Source organism: Cydia strobilella, chromosome 6, assembly GCF_947568885.1.
Source record: "Cydia strobilella chromosome 6, ilCydStro3.1, whole genome shotgun sequence".
Lineage (NCBI taxonomy): Eukaryota > Metazoa > Arthropoda > Insecta > Lepidoptera > Tortricidae > Cydia > Cydia strobilella.
This window is the reverse complement of record NC_086046.1, coordinates 2,791,940-2,818,105: the sequence shown is the minus strand read 5'-3', so window position 1 is coordinate 2,818,105 and position 26,166 is coordinate 2,791,940. Positions and strand designations below refer to the sequence as shown.

The 26,166-nt window shown below is 38.5% G+C and overlaps 1 protein-coding gene and 1 non-coding gene across 6 annotated transcripts in view; both read left to right on the top strand.

Moving 5' to 3' along the window:
* Positions 1–26,166, top strand: part of LOC134741936 (protein outspread) — a 427,618-nt gene that overhangs the window by 201,676 nt on the left and 199,776 nt on the right. The gene's annotated exons all lie outside the window — the stretch shown is intronic.
* Trnaa-ggc (transfer RNA alanine (anticodon GGC)) lies at positions 24,321–24,392 on the top strand. Its single transcript has one exon. It is a non-coding gene; the product is annotated as a tRNA-Ala (tRNA).

Here is a 26,166-nt window from a genome sequence, read left to right as displayed (position 1 = left end):
GCGGCCACAGGTTGGAACTAAAGGTCCGATCGCTGTGTCTCGCTCCAACCTATGGCCGCCGCTCGCCGCTGCCGCCGCCGTGTGATGTCGTGGCCGGGCGGTTAAGCAGGAAACCGTTTATTTCATAAACACTTCATGAATTCTCAATACTTGTTCGGGGTCGCACTTCTAAGCATTCTTCAGGCGCATGCATTGACAATTCTTACTTAGCTCCCAAGTGAGCAATGAAAAATTTGAGACGTTGAATTTTGTAACGTGCTTGCTTCGTGTACCGTTCGAGAATTTGGGCGTTTTCTAAAATAAACATCGAAAACCTGATTCTCACAGATCCTGGTGTTTTTAGCTTCTTTCAACTCGGAATCACTAGCATATTGAATCCTGATGTTAAAAAAAGTTTGTATGAAAATTGTACAAGTGAAAAAAAAATTCACACTAAAACGTGACGTAATGGAATGGACATTTTCGGACATCTTTATTTAATGGCAGGATGGAGAATGCTGTCGATTCTGAGTAGAATGAGACCAAGAATGTCCAGATTTTAAAGAATTACGTTTTCAATATTTGTGCCATTTTCAACCAAAAGGGTACTTATTGTCGCTTGTCAGTAAGGCGCTATTTCCATATAGCTTCAATTAGAAATCAACCTTATCAACAAGCGACAATGTGGTACCTTTTGGTTGAAGACGTCACATTTATTTCAGAAAACGCCCATTTCCACCTCTGTCTAATAACTTGTGAAGTTGTAACACGTGAAGCATGTATACCTAGTGTATTTTATTTTCTATAAGTATGTCTGTTTTGTTTTGACATTATGTTATTTGATGTGATAGCTACTCCAGCTACGAATAGAAATATCGCTTATACCAAAAAAACCAATATGAGTTCCTAAATATCACAATTTGCCATACGTCATTTATGAGCATTGCGCATGCGCATACCTAGCGAAATTTCACAGTTCAATCGCTACTTTCACAAAAGCCGCCATATGGTCAATAAAACAAGTCGAATCGGCCCCGAGAGTCATTATATTGGCCATTGTGTTTCCGTTTAGGTCACTAGTGGCGAAAGATGCTAATTAGCGCGCTAGGAGGAACAAGAAGCGTCTTTTAGCCATTTTAAGCGGCTTTTATTTGTAGGTCTTGGTTTATTTTGCTGGGAAAGTGTTGAAGTTTATATACAGGGTGGCTTAAAAATAAGTGCATTCCCGTTGCCAGGGAGGTTTTGGGATTATACTGACCAACTTTTACTATGGGACCAACCCCGAAATCGCGAAAAAAAAAATTTGGCTGTTTCATACATTATAAAAAAAATTATTTTTAATATTATTTACAGTCCTTAACTACTAATCTTAAATTAAAAAGATTTTTTGGGGTTAAGTAGTCTATGTTTAATTATACAATACTATTACATTTTTTTAATTAAAGGCAAGGAATGGCACACTTACAATAATTGACCGAGCGTTAGCGAAGGTCTCCGTTTCAGCTTGGGCAAAAATGCTTTTGTATAGCCCGATGTTCTCCAGGTTCGGTAGTTAGAATTTTTCTGTCGTTTCGTTTTTTTGGAAAAATTTAAAAATGGCTGATTTTGGCATAAAGGACGTAATGGCACTTAAGACCATTGTGAGGTCGCTCTTACTTAAATTATGTACTTTTTATTTAACTTGCAAATGTATGTGTATGTTCTGATCAAATCTTACAAGCTACATATATTAGACCCCACCTCAATTATTATACATATAAAGCTGAAACTTATTAAACATAATTACGTAAGTTGGTTGACAACGCAATATGTGGTATTTTCTATAAAAAGGGATCTTATTGTCGATGGCGCTTACGCCATTATTAACGATGCTCCGATATAAATACAATGCCGTGCGACGCTGTGCGGCGTAAGCGCCATCGACAATAAGGTCCCTTTTCATAGAAAATGCCCCATATTATGGTACCATCGAACTGATCTGATAATGGCCGCATGAGATGGCCATATTAACTTGTGTTTGGGTTTGTTAGAATAGAGATATGAGTATTAGTTGCTTGTTAAATGAAAAGTACATTCAGCGATAAAAACTTCTAACAAAAACAAAATGTTTGACAAAAATCATTCATTATTTGATTTCTCGTTGCTCTCCCTGAAATGAGTTTCGCGTCGTATTACGGTTGCAAATCAGCGCTCGCGCTGCGACAGCCCTAATCGCGCCGCGCCGCTGAATGCGCGCGCGCACAGATATAAATCAACAGACGCTAGGGTTGATACGCGTTCAATTTACCGCACTTAATCCATCCTTTAGATCGTTTAACCCATTAACGCGGTCCAGATAAAAAAAAATGTCCTAAAAATTCCGCATAATAAAAAAATACAAAGAGATGATTATATTGGGTGGTCATTTAGGCCGTATATAATATCCAAATGTGCCCATAAAGGGTTACCTATATGAAATAATTCCACTTTTTATAAAATCATGCCTTTTTTGAAACAGGGGAACAAGACGACAAAACACATAGTATAAAAAATTATTCTATTCTATTCTATTCTATTCTGCAGGTATGTAGGTATGTCAAGGATTTCTTTAAGTAAAAGACTGACTTCACTTTGGGAGAGTTACTCTTCCGTGATCGCTAATTGTACGGCCTAATATCAATATTGTAGTAAAAAAAGAAACATGAAACAGGAAAACATACATCATTAGTATCCTCTTCCAACCAACCAGCGAAGCAAGCAGCGAAGTTATTCTGGAAAACCGATATCGTGGCAACCCTATTATACAACAACAATTCATACACAGCTAACCTATTCTGAGATCAAGAACGTCTCGAAACTCATTGAGAACTGCATGCGACGACCCGTCTGGCCTAGTGGGTAGTGATCCTGCCTGTGAAGCCGATGGTTCAACTGATGTTGACTGAATGACACGTACGTACTACATGTATTGGCGCAGGAGAGACGCACGATAACTTAATAACATGATTAAAATATGATTTCAATGTCAGTGTACGTTCGAATTGGCCTGTCAGCAGTGTAAATAACTATTTAGTAGACGCCTCGCCAAAAGCGTAAGTTAATTTGCAGTTATTGTCAGAATAGGCGCTGTTTGATTTAGAGAAATAGAAAGGCGTGGTGTAACTGTTTTCACTGGAAAATTTACGAAGCATAGACAAACTATATTTGGACGAAACGAAAGTGGGAACGTTTGCAGTTTCATATCTTAAGTCAGTGGTATATAGTTAGCGGAGGAATGGCTGCGTATTGCACATTGAGTTTATATATAAAATAGACTTTTTCTTGGAACGGTTTTTTTAAGACGGGAGTTGGAAGGGGCAGACCTCGGCGGACTTTCTCTGATCAGATCGGGGAAATCCTGAAGAAAGGCCAGGTCAAGACCACCCTAAACCGGCGAGCGTGTATGAGGAATGTTATGAAAGTGAAGAAAGCGAAAGAGGTATGCCAGGATCGTAGCAAGTAGAAATCCGTGATCTCTGCCTACCCCTCCGGGAAATAGGCGTGATTATATGTATGTATGTGTATGTATGTATAGACTTTTTCTCAGCAGTGTGACAGCAACAATAGGTATCTATGGGGACAATCTATACTCAGCCTTGCCATTGTCAGTCCTCTTCAAGCCTCGGCCTGGCATGGTACCTCGTTAGAAAATGCCTTTCTTTCCATCCCTTAGGCAACAAATACAACAATGTACAGCTCCTCATCAGCTCAGCTCTTTCTACCTGTGGTCTGACAATAAATGTTTCATTTCATTTCATTTTGCTCCTTTACAATCCGAACGACGGGTACCATGTAAATTATTTGGACTATTATATGCCTATTTTTTAATATATTTTATATATCTACATATATTGTTAAGATAAACATCTGTGCTACCGGCGCGCCTATATCAATTACGCGGCTCATAATGATCGCGCTCATAACAAACGGCAGCAGATTGCCGCAGATCTTATCGGAATCATGGATATACCTAAACTAAAATGAATACCTACTAATATTTTTAATGCAAAAGTAACTGTCTGTCTATCTGTTACCTATTGCGATGAAATTTGATATTGAGATAGTTTAAGCACCGAAGAAGGACATAAGATAGTTTTTATCAATCATCATCCCATGCGGACGTAGTTACGTGCAGAAGCTAAAGGTAAAAACGGGACCCTATTACTAAGACTCCACTGTCTCCGTCTGTCTGTCTGTCACCAGGCTAAATCTCATGAACCGTGATAGCTCGGCAGTTGAAATTTTCACAGATGATGTATTTCTGTTGCCGCTATAACAACAAATACATTAGTTTTTACATTAGAATTCCGTTTTGAAAAATGCAAGCGAACGACGGTTTAAACGGCCGGCGTTCAACCGTCAGTGCACCCTCGGGCGTACTTTCTCCGCCCCGCCCGTCCATCCTGACTGTGTTGGCACTTTTACTTAGATACGTGCCTGAGATTGGGACGTCGACACTTGTTGCCTGCTTAAATCGTTCGTATTTTCTATAGACATCTGTATGCACATATCGCAAAGTTAAGAAAATCAGAAGCTCAGTTTTGAACTGCACACTTACAGGCGGGAAACTTTTTTTCAGTACCTACTTTTTTTTTTTTACTTTCTTTTTTAGTCATTCTTTTGTTGTTTTGTCCTCAGAAGCGACCTTTTTCGGAATATTGTTTGGCTTGTTTATTGTTTGTAAATTGTGTATTTTCTATGCCTGAGATTTGGATGTTTCAAGTCAATTACTTTGATATTTTATTTCGGTTTCCATCGGTGACAGAACCATTATAATTTGGTAATTTTGTTTATTCCCGATTGAAATCTCAAGAGACTAGCAATTTTGTGTCAGTTAACCAGGTTTTCGTCTCAATGTAAAGGTACTATATTTAGGTATGGGCCTCTTCTCTTCCTGCTTTTTCCATTTTATGCGGTCTTGGGTCTCCTATATCCAGGTTGGCCGTCTTCTTTTTCTTTTACCGTCTAGACCTTTCCAGACTGTCGCTTTTAACGTCCACTTCTCGTCTGGAGTCTGGCAACGTCCCCAGCCCAACTCCATTTTTGTTTCTGGGCCTGGCTTACTGCATCTATAATCTTAGACTTATATTGACCGGGATATAGACCGTGATTACCTTTTGTATTATTTGTGAGCTCCCGATATTTCGACGCAGTTACATGCATCATGTTCACGGGTGACTGAAGATAGCGGGTGGGTGTCAAAGTTGTGTAGACAGCGCTCTGTCTACCCTCATTCTACAAAAGGTAATCACGGTCTATATCCCGGTCAATATAAGTCTAGTGAAACTAACCGTGAATCATTCAAAACTCTATAATCTTAGTTTTGTCTTTGATTATGGAATGCCTGATCTTCTTTTTCTTTCTCCTGGCTATGTTCCCATATCACTTGGGGTCAGCCCTCCTTGTACGTTTTCGCCACAACAATCTATTTTGTGTTGTCCCTGCGTCTACATTATTAGCTTTAAGATCTTTTTCGATTGTGCTCTTCCAGGTGGTGGCAGGTCGGAATGCCTGATCTTCTCTATTCTTCTTATTTTAAGCATACTCCTATCCATTCTCCTTTTGCATGCAACTATCATCCTTTTCGCCTTTGATGAGAATTTCCATGTTAGACATGAGTATACTCACTAGAATTATACGTCGAAATATCGGGAGCTCTAAAACAATACAAAAGGATAACACACTTTTTTATGATACAAAAGGTAATCACGGTGAAAATAAATCATGATAGTCTTACCCCGGTGATAATCTCATAGTCTTACCCTACCTTAATGAAATGAGCTTTTTAATTAACTAGACTTGATTTATAGGCGGTTTTACGATATAATATAAAAACTTGTACCTTTTAATTAAACGTAGATGCCTCGGGCTATCTTTTTCCCGAAACCTATCATCATAAGCTAAAAACGGCCCCTATAAAACTAGAAATAGAGTTCATTAACACCAAACAGCGGCTGCTATAACCCTAGACCTCTTAATAGCACTAGTTCAACAATGATTAAGCAGCTTACTGCGAAAACCCGCAAATAATCGGGTCAATTGAAATTCAACTCAAAGTGTAATACAATAAAGTTACAAAATACGCTCTAGGGAGAAAAGTTAAGGTTTGATGGAATAGTTGAGTCTTGTAATTAAATAGTCATAAAACTGGGCTGTGCACTGGTCTTCACTTAAGTTTTTAATAATTGAATTTTATAAAGAAACTTAGCCGCTAGGGCCTTATAAAAATAACAAACCACTTTAGAGGTTTTAATATGTATAATTTAAATATAAATAAATAAATATTATCTGGTAACAGTCAAAGCACTTTCTTAACACTTTGACCGCCAAAGACGTAAACTGACGCGCGCGGCTTTACGCGGCGTACTACGTAGGCGAACAACGCGCGAACGCGAAGCGGCGCGGCGCGGAGCGGGTTGAATTAATCCTTTGATACCTATATGTATGTTATTTAAACAGTTTTGTAACGCATTTTCACATACATTTTGTATGGACCGTTACAAAACTGACACCCAAAATTTTTATGAAAAACCGGGGACACTTTGTCTCATTCAATACTCGTGATTCTGAGTGTAAACAACCCAAAAGTTGATGGTTTTTCGAAAAAAGTAAATGGTACCATTTTTTCTGCAAACCCCCATAGAAGTGTCCCACGTGGGCATGAATCTACAAATAAATAAACAATAAACAAATCTAGCATAACCGGATCGGTCTTGAGGGGTGGGAGGAAATGACCGAACGGGATAGTCTTATGTATCTTTTAGTAGGAGTAGCAGAGAAAGCGCTGTTAGTGTTTGTCCTTGTCAGTCTCACATTTTTTTTTATTCCCCACCGTAAATTTGTATGGTTTATGTTGGGCTACAAATCTAATCGACCAATCATATTGTCGCATTGCGTATGTTCTGTACCTCACGGGCGCACGCGTATAGCTGATCTATGTAATGCTAGGTGCACGTGCACGTGGGCGATCTCGTTGCGAACGCGAACGCCGTGGGCCCGCCGCGCCGCGCCGCTTCGCGTTCGCGAGTGTACGCCGTGTTCGCCAACGTAAGACGCAGCGTTAGCTAATATCAACCTACGTGCATTCCGATAAGGTTCATGATGGCGCGCCGCACACGAAAGGCGTTGCGTTCTAAGGGTTAACCAAAGCTAAGTCATTTAGCATTAATTAATTAATTTGGATTTTATTTTAGTAAGTAGTTACTTATTTTCATTAGACGCACCGCTTGGTTATTAAAGCTTTCTAATGTGTTTTCGTAATTAAAATACTATAAGTGGTTATAGGACAGTTTTATTCTTATGTTCGTTTAATCTCCAACTGGGCATACTTAAACGTGAGTTTACATTTCTCTGCAGTTTTCGTATTAAAAAAAAAGTTGACTTAAGAGAGAAAAATCACAATTTATTGTTCAGTGTTAAATCTATTTCAACCTGCACTGCTTGTCCGCATTTTATTTATACATCTCAGATCTGAACCTCAAAACTCAGAAGTGTTGTTGTTTTGTGTCAGAGTTGTTGATACCTACTTAATTACGTGTTGAACTTGTGGGCCATAATCATAGTACTGGACTATAGTCCAGTAGGCTATAGCCTCCTGAGACCCAGGAGTAGTTGTTTTGTTTTTGAATTTGGAAACCTTAGTTAGAGGAAGAAGGAGAGCGTACATGCATCAAATAAAGGAAAAACTCAACGTCGTGTCGTATCAGGTTGTCAAAGAGAAGGCAGAGGACCGCTAAACATGGAAATTGCTCCACTCTTAAACACATGATGATGATGATGAGTTCCCCAATAAAAGTTCAAAATAGGTTGTGGAATATGTATAAAAATTTGTAAGCAGGGTCGTAGCAGGGTGGGTTTTACGTTAGGTATCTTTGTTTTTCCCTGATTCCTTTTATTTTCTCCTAAATCATAATCCAATCATGTCATCGCTCAAACGCAAAACCATCTACTGCCCTGTATTCCAGTTAATAATACAGTGTAGCAGTTAATTGTTTTCTTTGTGAACACGGCCGATCGGTCGTGCTGGTTGGTCCACAGTGGTCGGAACCAGTGATTTACCTCGCAGACATGCGCAGACGGCGCGCCACGTGTCCATTTTGACACGGCATTATACATAAATTTACGTTTTCTTCTTTAGGATCTTTAGTCTCTTCTTTCCCCCCAATGGACGCATGATTAAAGTACATGATTGAGCCAGTTAAGTCCTCATTTAAATCTAACCTTCATTTCAAATCCTAGTTTGAAATGTGTGTAAGTAATAAGCGACGTCATCTGTCATAGACAAAGGGAAACAAAAGACTACGCGACTGCTATAGCATTCGTATCCGCAAAATTATTAATTAACCATTCCTAGCCAAAATAAAAAAGCAGTTTGCGAACAGCCTGGTTCCAGTCTTGGCTACAGCAAATATCGATACATTGACAGTGGCGGATTTAGCCTAAGGCTCAGTAGGCCCGGGCCTGGAGGCAAGACATTAGGGGCGGCAGCAAGGCGGCAGTCTATGTGATGGGTGCTGAGAAAGGGGCGGCTAGTAGTTACTACTGGGCCCGGGGCCTACGGGCGGCAAAGACTGCAAATCCGCCATGCGCTGATGTGGTGTGGTTGACCCTGGTTTACCCAACTATTCATCCAACGCGTTTGTGGCATCTCTTAAGCTAGGGGTCGGAAAATCGCAGCTCACACAAAGTTCACTAGCGGCTCCTCAAGCCACCTAACAATTAAGTATCCTTAACCACTGAAAAATAGCATTTGCGGCTTTTTTAAATTTCGGAAACTATTAATTTCTATTGCGGTTAGCTCTTCTCAAAACTTCTTTGCCGACTCATGCCTTTAGGCCTAGGTTTTGGTTACAGCAGGAGACCAAGACAATGTGACCATTGTTTCGGACAGTAAAACAACGTAAATCGGATACCAGTCTTAAATCATCAAACGCCATCATAGGCCTTAACGGCCTTATGCTGATCCCGTGCGCCCGCGGCTCTTGGAGCTGCGCCCGCGCCTGCGCAGTGGCGTGCGTCACGCAACCCGTCCGCTTTATTATTATTTATTGCTTTCCAATAATCCTGCTAGATAATATGTTAAACAACCCACTGCGAAATTATAGCTTAATGTGTTACTAAGAGAGCATGGTAAGGCTGACTGCAAACGTTTTGTTGGGGAAGACGCTTGTACTACCTATTCGATGGCTCTTCAAGATTTTTCGGACCGTTTTAGAACAAACGGCAATTGGGAGTAGATAGTTTCTTGTGTGGTAGGTAATGTCAATGAATGGTTATTGAATGTTGAAATGAAATGGTGACGACAAATCGAAAGAAGCTTCGTTCACTCATCGAGATCTGGATCCTTAGCCTCTGTCTAGGATTTTTTTTGGTTGGTTAGGAGTCACTGCGTTCCTTAGCCAAAATAAAAGCAGTTCGCCAACAGCCTTTATCATAGGAAAACCTGAAAAGGAAAACCTGCTTAGGAAAACCTGAGCCGCTTACGACTTTCTGGACACGTAAATCGCCCAGCGATAAGGAATTCACGGCACGGCCGGTTGTGTACTTGAGTGGGAGATATTTTGTTTTACCCGCCGATAACTCTTACTATAATTACTTAATTAGGTAATCTCAATTTTAACTTTATATAATTTTTATTTATCCTATGTACCACAACAATGTTTAAATGTAAAATGTATCCACGAATGCAGTGTCGATACAAACCCGATAGGGTTTCACGGCACTTTTCTGTCTGATGTAATATAAGATTTTAATATAGAATAAATAATAATAATAATAATAATGTATCATGTAGGATCGATACAATGCTGGTTAATGAATGGTTAACGAAATGAAATGGTGACCACAAATCACTTATCGATCCTTAGCATAGACATAGTATATACAAGTAGTTATAGACGCGCCACCGAGCGACCGGGGGTAAGAGAAAGAATATTCATATAAAATTTGGGCGGCATAGGATTTTTTTCTCTTTCACGCTTATAAATTTCGGTATTTCGCCATCGCCTCCTACCTATGATGCCACCCGGTCGGTGATAAGGACAAAGCATGGCACTATTTTCTTTTTCCTCTTATAGGAATCGCAATAAGACTATCTTTCTCTATCAAAGAGTGTCAGGCCCTTGATCCTAGCGTAGGATTTTTTTCGGTTGGTTCACGTTCACGTACCTAACTAAATAGGAATTAAAAACGTGTTCATAATATATTTTTTACTGATAATATCAAGTTTAACCAGATTGTGTTCGTTTCAGGTATGTATTCTTTACTTATTTCGAGAGCCGAATCCTCAAGGAGCTTGAAATGTAAGTATGCAAGACGCGACACCTTAATTTAACGCAAAAAATATGTAAAATGTTCCCCTTAATTTCCTCATCCAACATTCATGTTCATATTTGGCTACAATCCATACTAATATTATAAATGCGAAAGTCTGTCTGTCTGTCTTTCTGTCTGTGTGTTCCCTCTTCACGCTTAAATCGCTGAATCGATTTAGATGAAATTTGGCGTAGAGATAGGTCGAGTCCCTGAGAAGGACATAGGATAGTTTTTATCCCGAAAATCATCCCTTAAGAAAGTAAAACGTGTGGTGGAATTGAGATAATTAATGAAGTGCCTGCTAATTTGTGTGCATAATATGCTCAAATTGAATGATTGTTATGAGAATTTTTCCAGGCGCTATACTTTATCTGCTTTTACTAAGTCCACGCAGACGAAGTCGCGGGCAAAAGCTGCATTCGAAACATTAACCAAGATGGCTTGCTAAGCTTTGCAGTAGCGTAAGTGTTGCTAAAGTATGAAGTGCTTCTGGTTTTTTTTTATACATGATTACTATTTTCAAAATTACCCCGCTTTTTGAAGTTATCCCAATTCCCCTTACCTACATACTTCATTAACTCTAAATGCTGTTAAAGCAGTTCTTTTAGATAAAGAATGTAGATATCCGTAGACGCTTAATCTACATCTAAATGAATTCATAATTTATGCCTCAGATCTTCCGCCTCTTTAGCTTTTAATTATAAATAATTGTTGCTTCTTTATTCCTTTTATGTATAATAGACCTGTATTATATGTAGTGACTAAGGGTTTTCTATTTAGCTAAGAACATGCCGATATTATTTATTTTGTAGATAAATCGTTATAAGGATTTGCTCCTAGTGAGTTTTGTCTGTTGACTCAGTATTCGTACAGTCAGCTATTCGTATAGTTAGCTTAGCATCCCTGCAAACTAATAATTTGGCTAAGTGCTAAGTCAATAGTTTGGCTGACCGTAGGTACATATAAGTGGTGTTAAATGATCGTCATTAAGTATATGTTTTACTTCTACAATTTATGTCCAGTAAAAATACGTTTCTGTCAAATGCTAAGTTCAGAAACCTGGCACACGAAAAAATAGTTATAGGGATAGAATCTATGTAGATCATTTTGAGCATAATTAAAAAACATATCTTCCCTGCATTGCTTAAAGGTTGAAACGATGTTTAAATGTATTTTAATTGTATTAACTCTTTATTACAATAACTGGCCTAATCTACTACGTCCAAAAGAGAGGTATGGGCACTGAATGACATCTCGCTTTGTGTGGTAGGGCACAGGACAGCGGGTGTCATTCCAGATCTAGAGCAGAGCCCAACTGGGGAAGTACCTCCACCTTACAGAAAACCGCAGCCAAATAACACTAAACCCTACTCATAGTGTTGTGTTCCTGCCGGTGAGTAAGGTTGGCAGAGCTCAACGAGGGAGAGGAGTGTTAGGGTCGGCAACGCGCGTGTAATATCTCCGGTGTTGCAGGCGTCCATAGGCTACGGTAACTGCTTACCATCAGGCGGGCCGTATGCTTGATTGCCACCGACGTGGTATATAAAAAAAAAACATTAAAATAATGCTACGCGGTAACAGTAAAGGATATTTAATAATTATCATTCACCGTTATATAACGTCGGTACTAATCAGTATTAAATTAACTAATTCAATCTATAATTTATTGCACTAATAATTTATACTACGTCTGTTTTTAATTATAGATTCAATTAGAATAAAGTGTTTATTGTAGGAAGTAAATTTACCGTTACTTCTCTAGCACTTTACAGTTTAATTAGCTATGGATAGGTACCGATTTGTACATCGATTTTCTTGTACTTTTTCTTACAAAATTAACGTTCTTCGAACTATTGTTTAAGCAGCCCTTTATTTTTATACAATACAAATTTACTTTGACTTGATATACGTAAGTGACCCGTTCTTAATTAATTATATTTAATACGTTTGTGTCTCACGGAAGTTTTGTTATTAAAATATAAATTTCCTTTTTTAACTCAAGAATACAACCTATCGTATTTTACAGAGCTGCAATTGTCATTAAACAAATATCTACCTTGTATTTACTGCAATAAATGTTTAGAACACTATGATTTTAACCTGGATTTCAACATAACTACACCAGAAGTACCAGAACGCACCTTAATAATTAAGAGCCAACAGGAGTGGTCATTTCTCCATACAAACGTACTCGACTGTTTCCTCCGTGGTTTTTGAAGCTAGAGGAATGTTTTTTTCAACACAGATTAATATTGTCAATATCTGTGTCGGTGTGTTTTGCTTTTTTTGATATTTTAGTTTTTTAAGGCGCTAGAGCCCTTCAAACATGGCCAAAAATGGCCTCACTGACTATGCCGCAATGAGAGGCGTGGTATTCAAAACTGATATCAATTAGCCGAAAAATCAAAACAGTCCGACACAGACAATTTCATAATCATTTAGATTTCCAAATTTGGTTACGATTGGTTAAGTTTTGGAGGAGGAAACAGTCGAGTACAAAACCTCGATTTTTGAGATTTTTACGCAGGATTTTTCGCCTAAGCTGCAGTTGTCCTTATCGTACTAATTTTAGGGGCGGGGTCAAGTTTCTAAATACGTACACAGACAGAAAAGTGATGGGCAATAGTCGATATTGAATGTCGATAATCTAGTGATGTGATAAGATCGATAAACCATAACAGTCGCGATTTGCGTCTTAGTAGGCGAAGTAAGTAAAGTGAGTATGCACTTTGGCCTCAGGGGATATCGTTTAATACTATTTATTACTCCTTGGTTCATACAAAGCTGAGCTGACGCACTAGCTACGAGATTAAGTCCTGGCTACCCCCCAAAAAGGAAGGGGAAAAGTCGGCTTCTGCGGTCCAGTTTGCCTCTATTTCTACCTATCTGTTGATCATGATCTATGAGATCAAATTTGGTATAAATTTTGTGTAAATTAGGGACGAATAATTTATTTTAGAAATAATAGTTTCACATTTTCATACACAAATCGGAATATATGAACGAAACATTAAAATAAAATAAATATTTAAATGTCGCTCCCAAACAACAAACATGATTTTTTTGCCGTTTTTTGCGTAATGGTACGAAACCCTTCGTGCGCAAGTCCGACTCGCACTTGGCCGTTTTTTGTTAATAACTTTTGAACTTTTTTTATGTGGGAATAAATTAACGCTTCGAATACATTTTTCTAGACATCATTCCGAATCCAATGAGGTATCATACGTATTTTTAGGAATTAGTATCTCTATTAGTGGCAGCCGTACAAGCCCAATTTCAATGAAAAACCGCAAATCGATGTACATCAGGTTAGCCGTTTGGCACACGCATACTAAGAGGTCAAGACAAAATTTTTGACCCGCAGTTCCTAAAAAAATCCCTTTTTTTTGTAAATTAAAATAAATAGAATTTTCAAAACATACCAAGTTTGGGGTCAAGTTAAAGGGTTAAAGAGGTATTTCCCGTTGGATATATGGATATTACGTATCATTGTATGATTAATATGTACCGTATCTGCAGTACAGTTCCATAAGTCTCGTAAAATAGGTATTGAAGTAGATTGTGTCACTTTGTATTGAAAAAAAAAAAAAAAAAATTTAAAATTGCTTTTTTGGGGTTCGATATGAGGATATCACGTATCATTTGTGGTATATTGTACAAAAAAAATCAGCCATATCGTAACTGGAGGAGTCCAAACTTGGTATGTTTTGAATATTCTTTTTGTTTCAATTTAAGAAAAACCGGCCAAGTGCGAGTCGGACTCGCGTTCCAAGGGTTCTGTACATTACAAAATTTAAACAATGTATTTTTTATATGAAACGTGAGTGAAATGTCTTTAAAAAACCCGTAGGGGTCGGATCAAAAACTAAGTAATTAAGTCCGACTCACGCTTGACTGCAATTTCCAATAGGTTTTCCTGTAATCTTTTGGTAAAGATCTATTTTGTGTAATTTTTTTGAATAACTTCTAAATTATTTATCCTAAATTATAAAAAAATGTATTAGAGATTCTCACAATGAGCTCTTTCATTTGATATATAACACGATACAGTTTAAAATACTTTATTTTTAATTTTCTCATTTACCCCCAAAAGTGGCCCCCATGTTTAAAATTCATTTGTTTACGTTACATGTCCGTCTTTGGGTCACAAACTTACATATGTATACCAAATTTCAACTTAATTGGTCCAGTAGTTTCGGAGAAAATAGGCTGTGACAGACGGACACACAGACAGACAGACGCACGATCCTATAAGGGTTCCGTTTTTCCTTTTGAGGTACGGAACCCTAAAACTGGCTAAAATGTAATGATGTGGTATTTTCAGAATCGCTTCAAAAAGCCCTTTCGTATGATAGATAAGAGAAGATTACGATAGGTTAGGAAAAAAAATATATATAAAAAAAAGGTTTCAGCACTCTCTCCTAAGGGAATTTTTTTTAGGAACTGCGGGTCAAAAATTTTGTTTTGACCTCTAGTATACGTGTACCAAACGGGTAACCTGTACATCGATTTGCGGTTTTTTATGCGAACAGCTTACACTATATTTTCCACCACCTTGAACGTTTTGTAGACTAGACTATTGTCCCAAATTGGGGTTTCATATTTATTCCGACCAGAATTAGCTCTTCAAACATTTTTATCAAAATCTGACTCATAAATAAAAAACGGACAATTAATAAAACTGTATAATTACACATGTCACATGTTTCTTTGTTATGATATTTTATCTAACCTGAGGCTATTTTTTTCTATTCCACGTAGCCGGAGAGCGGCAAATTTGTTTTTAATCACACTTGCTCGAAAAGATTCTATGCAGGTGTACTGAAGGGAAAAGGCCTGAATGTTCCCGCGGGAGTTATAGCTTTCTTTTTTAATTAGGTATGTCACTAATTCATACGAACCAAGTAAGTTATAAGTAAAATACTTTGTTTAAAGTCAAGGTATAAGGGAGTTTTACTTTTAAAATACTTACGACTATAATTTAATATTTTTGTTTATATTTAAAAATATTTAATTGGATTAATTTAACAGCCGTTATCTTGTATGTTTTATACAACAATGTTTTTTTTGTATGTCCATGTTATGTTATGTTTTTTTACTCTTCTGTACCTCGAAATGTTAATTAGATTGCAGGTTGTAGAAGGATATTGAATTCAGTTACATAAAATCAAGGAGTTAACCACAATAACAGGGAATAAGCAAACGCTTAGTGGTGGTAGCGAGCGAACGAGTTATAATCGAAGAATAAAGTAAGAAAAGAACTGGGTGGTGTGTGGCGTGGTATTTGGTATGCATAGCTATAGCGTAGCGGGCCGGCCAGCGGAGGCCGGCGAGGAGCGCAAAATGCGTTCGCGTCTGTGTGCGTGCACCACACACACTGGGATAGTCCCTCGCTACGCGGTACCGCCCCCGTCAGAGCGACGGCGATATTCAACTTGAAATCTCAAAATTGAACCCGGGCTCACCTCCTGTTGGCTCTTAACCTGGTGCGTAGCCAACGTGCTATAGTTAACGCTCCGTAGCGAACGAAACGAAACTGTCACTGTCGCACTAGTGTGGAAGAGTGATAGAGAGAGATGACTACGATACGCTATGGAGCGTTAACGATTGGCACGTTGGCTACGCGCCCAGTTATCTTTCTGGAGCAAGTAGGTACTTCTACCTATTTATTGAGCTTGTCAAGTATTCCTTGTGCGTTTTTCCCAAGCTTTCATGCATTAAACTTGGACATAAACGACTAAATTAGTCAATAGAAAGTGTCAAAGCTGCCGCCGTGGGCGTCTATTAGAAAAACAAACATAGTAAAGCTAGTGGCGAAATAAGGAAGTAACAGATCTGCGTACTCATTTCTTGTCGGCAGTTAGATGACAGCGCTACCGTGAGGCGCATTAATAAATTTGTTTTGTTGGCCAGTTGGTATTCCTGACAGCTACGTTCCGTTTCGCGGTTTTACTGATACGAAGAAAACTTTACGCATTAGACCTTATACAATTGTAATAAGACGTACGAAAAACTGTTCATCGTTCGCAATGTTTGGACTTTTACTTTTAGCTATTTGCACTTTTTAAAGCTGGCCGGTAGGCGGAAAGCCATATTTGATTTGATGCCATTAAATTAAACGCTCAATCATATTGAACTTTAACATGAGAACATAAAGTTGAATGTACGTTGTTGATAATAAAGGAAGTATAATTCAATATTAACCAAGCCCGTTACGTAAGATCGAAATTGATTATTTAATGTCATTAACTTGAAGTGAAACTGAGAGTTAATAAAAACAGAAGGTGTTTAATAAGAACCAATTTAATTTTATGTTTTTCATCCGATGAATTTTTATGTTGTCCCTATAAGGTTTGTATGGGTAATTTGTCGAAACGCTGTAGGCTACTATTATTTATTATTTTGGAGTTGTATGAGGAAGCGATGAAAATCTCGAGGTTTCGTAAGGGCTAAATAAATTGTTGCTTCATGTCTTATCGAATTAAAAAAAAACATCAAATAGTTATATAAACTCTTGTAACGGAATCTGTGGTTGTAACTATTTAATAATAAATTAGGCGAAACCCATTTTAACCCAATGCAATGAAAAAACCGGACAAGTGCGAGTCAGACTCGACCACTGAGGGTTCCGTACTTATTATTATTCACAACGACGGGTCTTAATCGCGTAAAATAAGTTATAAATTTAATTTCGTAATACCTTTCTCGTCACATGCCTTTCATCCCTCCGCATTACATGTCCGTACCACGCTAGGCGATTCGCTCTTACTTTTTCTACTATAGGTGCAACTTTCAGGCTTCCTCTTATATACTCATTCCTTATCCTATCCATTCTTGTCACACCACACATCCATCTTAACATTCTCATTTCCGCTACATGCAATCTCTTTTCATCCGTCACCTTTATACACCACGTCATGTCACCACTATGTAATACCTAGTCAGGTTTAATAATTCTTACCTTACATGGAAGTAAAAGCTATACACAAGTATTTTTATCAGGAAAGCCGTGTTATAAGCGTAACCTGCGCAAGCGATTTCCCTTTCAATGCAAGCGCGATGACCTCCAGACCAGTTCGCTGCGTTTTCCATCAAGTTTCATATGAGGCGAAGGGAATGCAACCATATTATAATTGCCTTACTTGTATTCCCCAACAAGCTATATACTGGTATACTGAAAAGGAACTTGATATAACCCTTTAAGAGGCCGGTGTCGATTTTAGTCGCAAAAATGTAAAATTGATAGATTTAGTCGGTGAAATTGTACACTTTTTGTTACCTAATTGAAATAACAAGTACTGGTTTGTATTAGCGCATCTTCTTATCTTACCTTTTATCAGATCAATTTGTTGAAAACAGACTCACTAAATTAGTAATGTTTGCTTTTCTGATGGATGTTTAGGTAAACGCGCGTAAAGCACTGATTTTGTCGCTATTATTTGTAAATTTCGTAAAGTTTGGACGGCTAAACATGGTAATTTTGTATTACACATATCCTGTACTTGACGTTTATCAGACTACATCTTTATTACTATGACTTTGAAGTAGTGTAAATGAAAGTTAGACGAAATCAATTTTCTCCAGAAATTACTTCAAAACATGTGACAATTTCTCCGAAAATCGACTTAATTTCAACGTAATTTTGATACTTAAACAATCTACAACATTTGTTGAAACTATTTTTATACATCAATTTGTATAATTTACCACCATAAATTTTTAATGAATTTTTAAAAACTGCCCCTTCTTTTCATATATTACCGGTGACGCACGCTTGCGACCTCATTATTAAAAGGCAAGATGAGAAGACGTGCTAATAGAAACCAATACTTGTTATTTAGATATTACGTAACAAAACGTGTATAATTTCAACGACTAAATCTATCAATTTAAAATTTTTGCTCTAAAATCGACTACGGCCTCTTAATGCCATATTGAAATGAAATGAAAATCTTTATTTCAGGCAACTAGTGGCCCGTAAACAGATACCTTAAAACTAACATACATATTTTAAATAGTTATTTGTGTAACAAGAGAGGACAGTTGGTGTTTCTGGCCTACTGTCCACGACGCGTAGCTGCATAGACGCGTACTCGTCATTACCAAGCACGCTTATCGCACAGCCGCCAACTACATTCTTATGGCCTGTCCTTCTTGATAAAGAGAGGAGTTACTCAAGGACGCCTTCCAGTGCCTAAACTATTTACACGCTGCGCCCATTTATACCGCGCATTTATACCTGCTATTTATACCAGCAAACTGAAACACTTTTTCCAGAAACTTTCGCCAATGGAGAGAAAACGTTTTAATCGTTGGAGAACATAGAATAACCATCTTCGGCTCATATTTACTTCTTCAAATAATATCGGTGACGCATCATTCCTTATTTTTTTTGCTTCAAACTCTAGTCAAAGAATCCATTTCATTTCCGGCCGCAGTGATTGCCAGTCTATAATGAGCGAATGGTAATGAGCAATGCCAAGCGGCCTCGTTATGGAGATCATCGCTAAGGACTGAACACACGGGCGTGAATTACATGCGCACTCGGCCTGTGGTATGCGGTATAATATATTTCATATTAGCCACATATCATATTCATTGCTCTTTTAGAGAGGTCTTATAGACTGTAAGACAAACGGACTTCTGTTGTGCATGCGACCTACCTTTACGAAGGTATGTACTATGTATAGACTCGAGCGTCTTTCCTCTCTGTCTTGAGTGAGACACATGCTGCCACCGTTTGTTGAAGTTGAGTTAGGTTACCTATACTTATAGGTACATACGTAACTTTTATCCTTCCAATGTTATCTTTGCATTTAGTTGCCATTGAATACTTGAATAAACAATACGATCCTTTTTATTCCTCTATAATTTCATTTCCATGCGGCCCCGAACGTATTACAATATTTACAATCAAAATATTTCCAATTTGATAGAAGGCTTTTTGTCTATTATGAACCACAAGTGGTTAGTTGACTCGTAACGTTGCCTACAGCTTCATTCTATAGGAATATTTATATGACGCTTTGCATGTCACGAAGTGTCAATCGGAGATAGGCCTAAATGCAGCGCGCGCTTACATAACGTTGCCGTGTAGATTCCAGCAGCGTGATCAGTGACCGGCCGGCCGGAATGCCACCGGCGTTACCTTTCAGGTACCGTACTTGGTCAGGGGGTAAGTGAAACAGATGACTAAACATTGTCTCCAAGCCAGCACTTGCCCAGCTTCTAAGGCTTAAACGCAGCGCGCGCTTTCAAAACGCTGCCCCGTATATTTGATCAGTGTATCTATGCCACCTGCTCAGCTGATCTGTGACCCGGCCGGAATGCTCGCCACCGGCGATTCCTTTCAGGGACCGTACTTGGTCACGGAGTAAGTGGGACGATGAGATACTTGCTGGTGGGATTAGGAAATGCTAAAGATTCTAAAAGGAGATAGGATAAGTTTATTATACCTGCTTTTCTTGTAAAGATTATTTGGGTTGGGATACCTATTACTTGTTTAAATATACTTATATTGATGACCTGATTGATGCCACAGTATTTGTAATTTTTTTCTTAACTATCCATTAATAACCTCTATTGATTTAGGACAGATCTATTTGGAAAAGGTTATAATTTAAGCAGTCTATCTATTTGTTTTCTACCATTAATAGGCAGGTAACTACTGCTAAAACTATTTTCTTGAATGAGATGTCAATCACATAAGTAGGCTACATATTTTACTGGACTCAGTATTTCACTGGACAAAAAAACCCTCCTTTCTCATTTTGAGTGACTACTCAAAATAAGGAAGGAGGGTTTTTTTGTTGTAACAAAAGGGTTTTTTATTGCTCTTTGTTGAGATATCCTTAATTTCTTGAGGATTCCTTACAGTACTGTGGAATATCAGGTCCTTAGGTTACCTGTGTTGGGTATTAGGCGTGGCACTGGCAAGAAATGCCGCGCTTCTATAGGACTATAGCTATATAAGCGCCGCAACAAACATCTGCAACAGATGCTGTGGCCAATGATGATGACGATGAGGTTACCTAATACCCACAACGAAGCATCACCACCCAAACCACGCATAAACATAACTGAAGAATGCACTGATTTGTCCACGTCAGCGCCAAGCTAATGAATTGAGATATTTTTCACCGTCCGCCATCCATCATGCGATTCGCAATTACGTCGGGTCTAAAGCCAGCTACTCACTGGCGATCCAGTCAGAAATTACTAAATGTAGGGGTAGTTTGAAAATGTACTTCATTTATTTTAACTAGCCTGAAATATTGTCCTATTGCTGTACCTATATTTCCCATTTCCCACAATGGTCTACATAATGCGCGGCTGTGCTGGGGTCATATTAGACTCATATTGTGAAAAGTGAGATCGTCCCGCCATCTTTTACTTGGTCTTCCTCTGCCCCAAATCCATCCTCGTCATCGTCATAATCTCTATTTTCACTTCGAATAAGTAAATAACAACTTTGCCAATCTGGGCGATCATATGTTGATGTTTCCGTATTATTTACTGTTCAATTGACCATTTTACTGCTGCGTTCAGTTCAGTTGAACCAATTGGGGCCATACCACTGTCATTTTAGTATCCTGGGATTCCTGGCCTTCCTGGGGTATCATAACAAAGTTCATATTGTATTAAAAAAAGGATAGGAAATTTTGACACTACAATATCTAGTTAGCCAGTGAACAACCGGCCTAAGGTAGTTGCGCGTGCGCTGACGAGCAAGAAATATGATTAGCGCATTGTTGCTTTATTGTTTATTTACTGCCCCTAACGAGGAGCGATGATCTATAGATCATGCCGGTCGATCATTGTGCCGATTTGGGTGGACCGCCTGAGGAATGCAAGTTGTGGCTGTTTGAAATGTATTGCATAAAGGCATTTGTGTACAATATTATGCATTGTATTAGATAATTTTCTATATTGTTCGCACGCAACTGAGGAATAGATAGTATAATTAGTAAACAAAAATATGTGTATTGAAATAAAATCGTAAGAATCACCTGTACAATGATTGGTACACTTTGAAGTAGGTAAAAGAAAACTACAATAATCAGCGTTCGAAATTCAAGGACGGGCGCGCGCGCAGGCAATCATGGGTCATTGCTCGCGAAAATGGCGGAAACTCAAGGGCGAGGCCGTTGCTTCGTAACATTACACCGGGCAATATGAAGCGTACGTAATACGCACATTACATATCGGGGCGATTTCATCTCTTACTGCTCGTTCCTTAAATACTGACAGAGGATTTAAGTGGCCATGACAAATTTTGACTTTTGGAGTAAACCTTGGTTTTCCGGTACATATAGTTTAACCTACTTATATACATTTAGTGTGTGTCTGATTGAATAAGTAATTTTTACACCACGGCGTTATATAAATAGTTTTACATGCAATACTTCTATTAACTCGGTCTATTTTCTTTGTATAACAATTCTTAGCAACGAAAACTAGTACCAAACATGTTTAGGTTCATAAATTGATGCCAAGATTTGTGTAATTAACGTAATTATACACGGTGACTAAAAAATAAGTGCATGCCCGTTGCCAGGGAGGTTTGGTATTATACTGAGCAACTTTTACCATGGGACCAACCCCGAAATCGCGAAAAAAAAATTGGCTGTTTCGTACATTTTGGCTGGTCCATTTTCAATGGGAGGGTAAACTATTTTTTCGCGATTTCGTGGTTGGTCCTATAGTAAAAGTTGCTCAGTATAATCACAAAACCTCCCTGGCAACAGGAATGCACTTTTTTTAGCCAGCCTGTATATATGTCGTTGCAAAATGAGAGCGTAACGTTGATTGTATGGAAATCTAGATTAGACTATAATATATGACGGCTGATTTGTGTAACTCTTAAACAGCTTTTAATCAGTATTGTATGTATTACAAACCACTTACAAAGTTTTAATAAGCCAATAGCTCGAAGCATAAACAATCAATAGTCGTGTGGAAGATGTTGCAATCTCGTGGCGGCCTTGCCTCGCGTGGGAAACTGCCAAATGGGGAAAATGGGACTGTCGGTGAGGTCAGGAGTCACCCTGTATGGCTGGTATTTTATACTTACGTATGTGCCGTAAGTAAAAGTTAACTTATTGTCGCTTTTAAATAAAGGTACCGTTCGGATTCCGACTAATACACCAGCATTACCGCAGTAGTATTGCAGCGCGACGTTGCTGCTTGCTGCCGAAACTGCCAAAACTTCGAACAGCCACTTACGCCAATGTGTAAGCACTAATTTTTACGAAAGCGCTGCTGTTTAACTTTACAACCCAGAGGGTAAACTGGGTCTCATTGGAATTCGTGTGGTTTCCAAAACACCGAAAAGCGACTGATAAATATCAAATGATAGATAGATATATAGAATTTTTATTGGTATTAATCACTGTCAGTTACATAACAATAATAACTTACAAAATATACATATATAGATATAGGTACCTATCGTACGTAAGTTCCGAAAAAACACATTAATACGAACCGGCGTTTGAACCCGCGACCACCAGATTGAAAGACTCTTACCTCTAGAATACTAGCGCTTTTTTATCAGAAGGGCTTATTTTCATCCCATAATGTACTAGTAACATTATGGGATGAAAATAAGCATGATAACAGCAACCAAGGCCGAAAACTGTACATTTAAGGCACAGCCTCTGGTCATAGTTCATCTGCAACTAATTTTACAATGTACAATGCACATGCTATCTATATAAGGTGAAGCATTAAGTTTAATGTTTAATTACTCCTTGCGCAAGCATCTGCCCAAATGTCAGGTGCGCGCGCGCATTATTTCCAAAACGTCGTATGTCTCTATTAAAAACGTGTATTGACATTTTTTTTTTAATGTGATCGATTGATTTGCATCTTTCAATTGTGAATGTTTGTGCCATGAGAATGAATTCCTAGAATGATGACCATATTGACCATTCGCACTTAAACTATCGTGAGACATATTTCAAAATATTTATCAGCACGACGTACAACCGCCGCGGACACTCGTGCCTGAGGATGGATTCCCAAAGAATCCGAAACATGTCGCCAAAAGCGACTAAAAATAATAGTGAGTAAAAACCGTACTGATAAATATATTGACCATTTTTAGGGTTCCGTACCCAAAGGGTAAAAACGGGACCCTATTAATAAGACTCCGCTGTCCGTCTGCCTGTCTGTCACCAGGCTGTATCTCAGAACCGTGATAGACAGTTGAAATTTTCACATATGATGTATTTCTGTTGCCGCTACAACAAACACTATAAAGTACGGAACCCTCGGTGCGCGAGTCCGACTCGCACTTGGCCGGTTTTTTTTCTACTTAGGCTAATGTTGGAATTTTGACAGGGACATTTGATTTGGAAAGGGACAACAGCGACTATATTTTGCTATTTATTTCTTATATTACTATCTTAAACCTTCAAGAAAAGAGCGCACTCTCATCTTAAATACCGCCAACGCGCTAGCAAACTCCTCTGGTGTTGCAGGTTTTAAATAATAAAAAAATCCATGTAATAGGGCGACGGTAATAGCTTACAATCAGGCGATTCGTCTCGTTTACCTCCTATATAATAAATAAACAGTCCAGCCATAAAAATTCAAGATACTAACTATGTATCACGCTCATGAGAAACTTCAAATTGAAGGTTTTTGGATCGCAATTGAAGGCTTCAATCTCCCAATACTAACAGGTTACTTAATATTCTCTCAGCATTTCAATATGTATGGCCAATCTGGCGCCATTATTGCGATTGCCACAAAGACGCCGCGTCCCGGGCACGTCAGGATAATCTGAGGACCGTTAGTGTTCGCATATTGTTGTGGGATTTGTTTTGAGATATTTACAAGTTTTTATTTAACTTGCAATGTTTGAATGTTAATATATTTTTCCTTTTTTATTGTGGGACGTACCACATCAAGGGGGTGGTCAAGGTTGTGAACCTTAATATGCAGATGTCGCTAGTGACGTCGTCTTACAGTTGCAATGATTAAATTAGCGTTGATTGACGGATGGTCAGCTGGCGCAATTGGTAACGCATTGGACCGGCAATCCAAGGATGTGGGTTCGAGTCCCACGTTGACCAGAGTTGTGATCATCGTTGATTTTTTCATTGTGATTGACATTTGTATATACAATTTATAGATTGCAATGTTTGTATGCATCTTCAGGTCAAATCTTGCAAGTTTAATTAGACCCACTTCCTATTATTCGATTGAACTAAAACTTTATATATATTGTACCTACCTAAATTGGGTGACAATGCAATATTAGTACCATCGAGCTGATCTATTGCTGAACACAGGAGGTGGCCATAGGAATTCCGTGATAAAATTGCAAGCGATTTATTTTGCGGTATTTGTTCGGTCGATTGAATTCGTTGCACGTTACCTACATCTGTAGAAACCTTAAAATATGTTTTCTCTAGACATCCTAACCAGGGATGTTGCGGATGCCGATTTTTTGACATCCGCGGACGCAGATGCAGATACGGATTTTTAAAGGCACATCCGCGGATGCGGATGTCGAGATTAGGCACATAAAAAACGTCAAATATTACACTTTAGTAATTTTTATTTAAAAAAAAACGAAACTCAGTATTTGAACAAGAATATAGGTGCCCCACAATCGCATTACTATACTAAAGTCCAAATAAAACAAACTTTTCACTTCCTGTCGCTGTCCGTCATAGGCTAAAGTGCTCGATCGACGAATCACGAAAACGAAACGAGATTCCTATTGGCTAATGACGATATTACCTAGCACTCACGCCGCTGCTAAGACGTTCCTGTACCTACCTGTTCCACATCCGCATCCGCATTAAGCTCCGCATCGATTTTATGCGGATGCGGATACGGATGCGGATGTTAAAAACAATGCAGAAGTTCCGCGGTTGCGGATGCGGATGCGAATATTCGCAACATCCCTGATCCTAACCTTCACCCTGCTATAAAAGGACACGTCAATCATAATACCGCATTAAAATTGATATTTTGATCAAAGCTTCAGGAAAATGTGAAAATAATTATAAATTCCCGTCAGAGAGTTAGTAATGACAGAGGCGCCAATGAAATGTTTATTGTTTATGCCTGGCCGCATTCCCGATTCTACCACGGAAATACCGACGGGACAAGCTTTATGGTAAAGAGAAAAAGGTTTATTTTCGCTTGATTGGGAAGTTTGTTATCCTGGTTTTTCTTTGATTGGAGGCAATCCTAATCCCATAGGATTCGCCACGGTACCGGCGGTTCCTTGATAAACTGGGGTGATAGTGAATATCGAAAGTATCGGCCGTTTATCGATTGAAAGCGTTATGGTGCATGAACGGCATAAAGATGTGAGGAAGGTATTATGTGCAATCAGTGAAATCGATATTAGAGTAATTTCATTTTATCCTTTAGGTTATGTTATTTTTAACTCAGAAATTATTCGTAAATTCTATATTTTTTTGACTTGGTTTAGGCTCTTTTAATTATTTTCAAGATAATTTGAGTACCTATGATATCAAGTTTGAGTTCAAGTCCTTCACCTTTTTTATACCACGCCGCCGGCGGCCAATAGAGCGTGAGCCTGTTTGATTGTAAGCGGTCACCTTAGCCTATGGATGGAAGGAACTCCAGGAGTGGTACATGTGCGTTGCCTTCTCTTTAAAAACCTGATATATGTGTTTAAGACCGGTACCTAAACAGCTGTTTTTTCCGTAAACAGTTATGGACTTTACCTGGCCCTTTGACATGGTTGTAAAAACAATTCTAGTAGGTACTTTAAAACGTAAAATGCCGCGAAACTCCCACAAAGACCACTCAACAATCAACCAATTTGTACGTGTTTCCGTAAATAAACAGCGTCTGTACCACGCC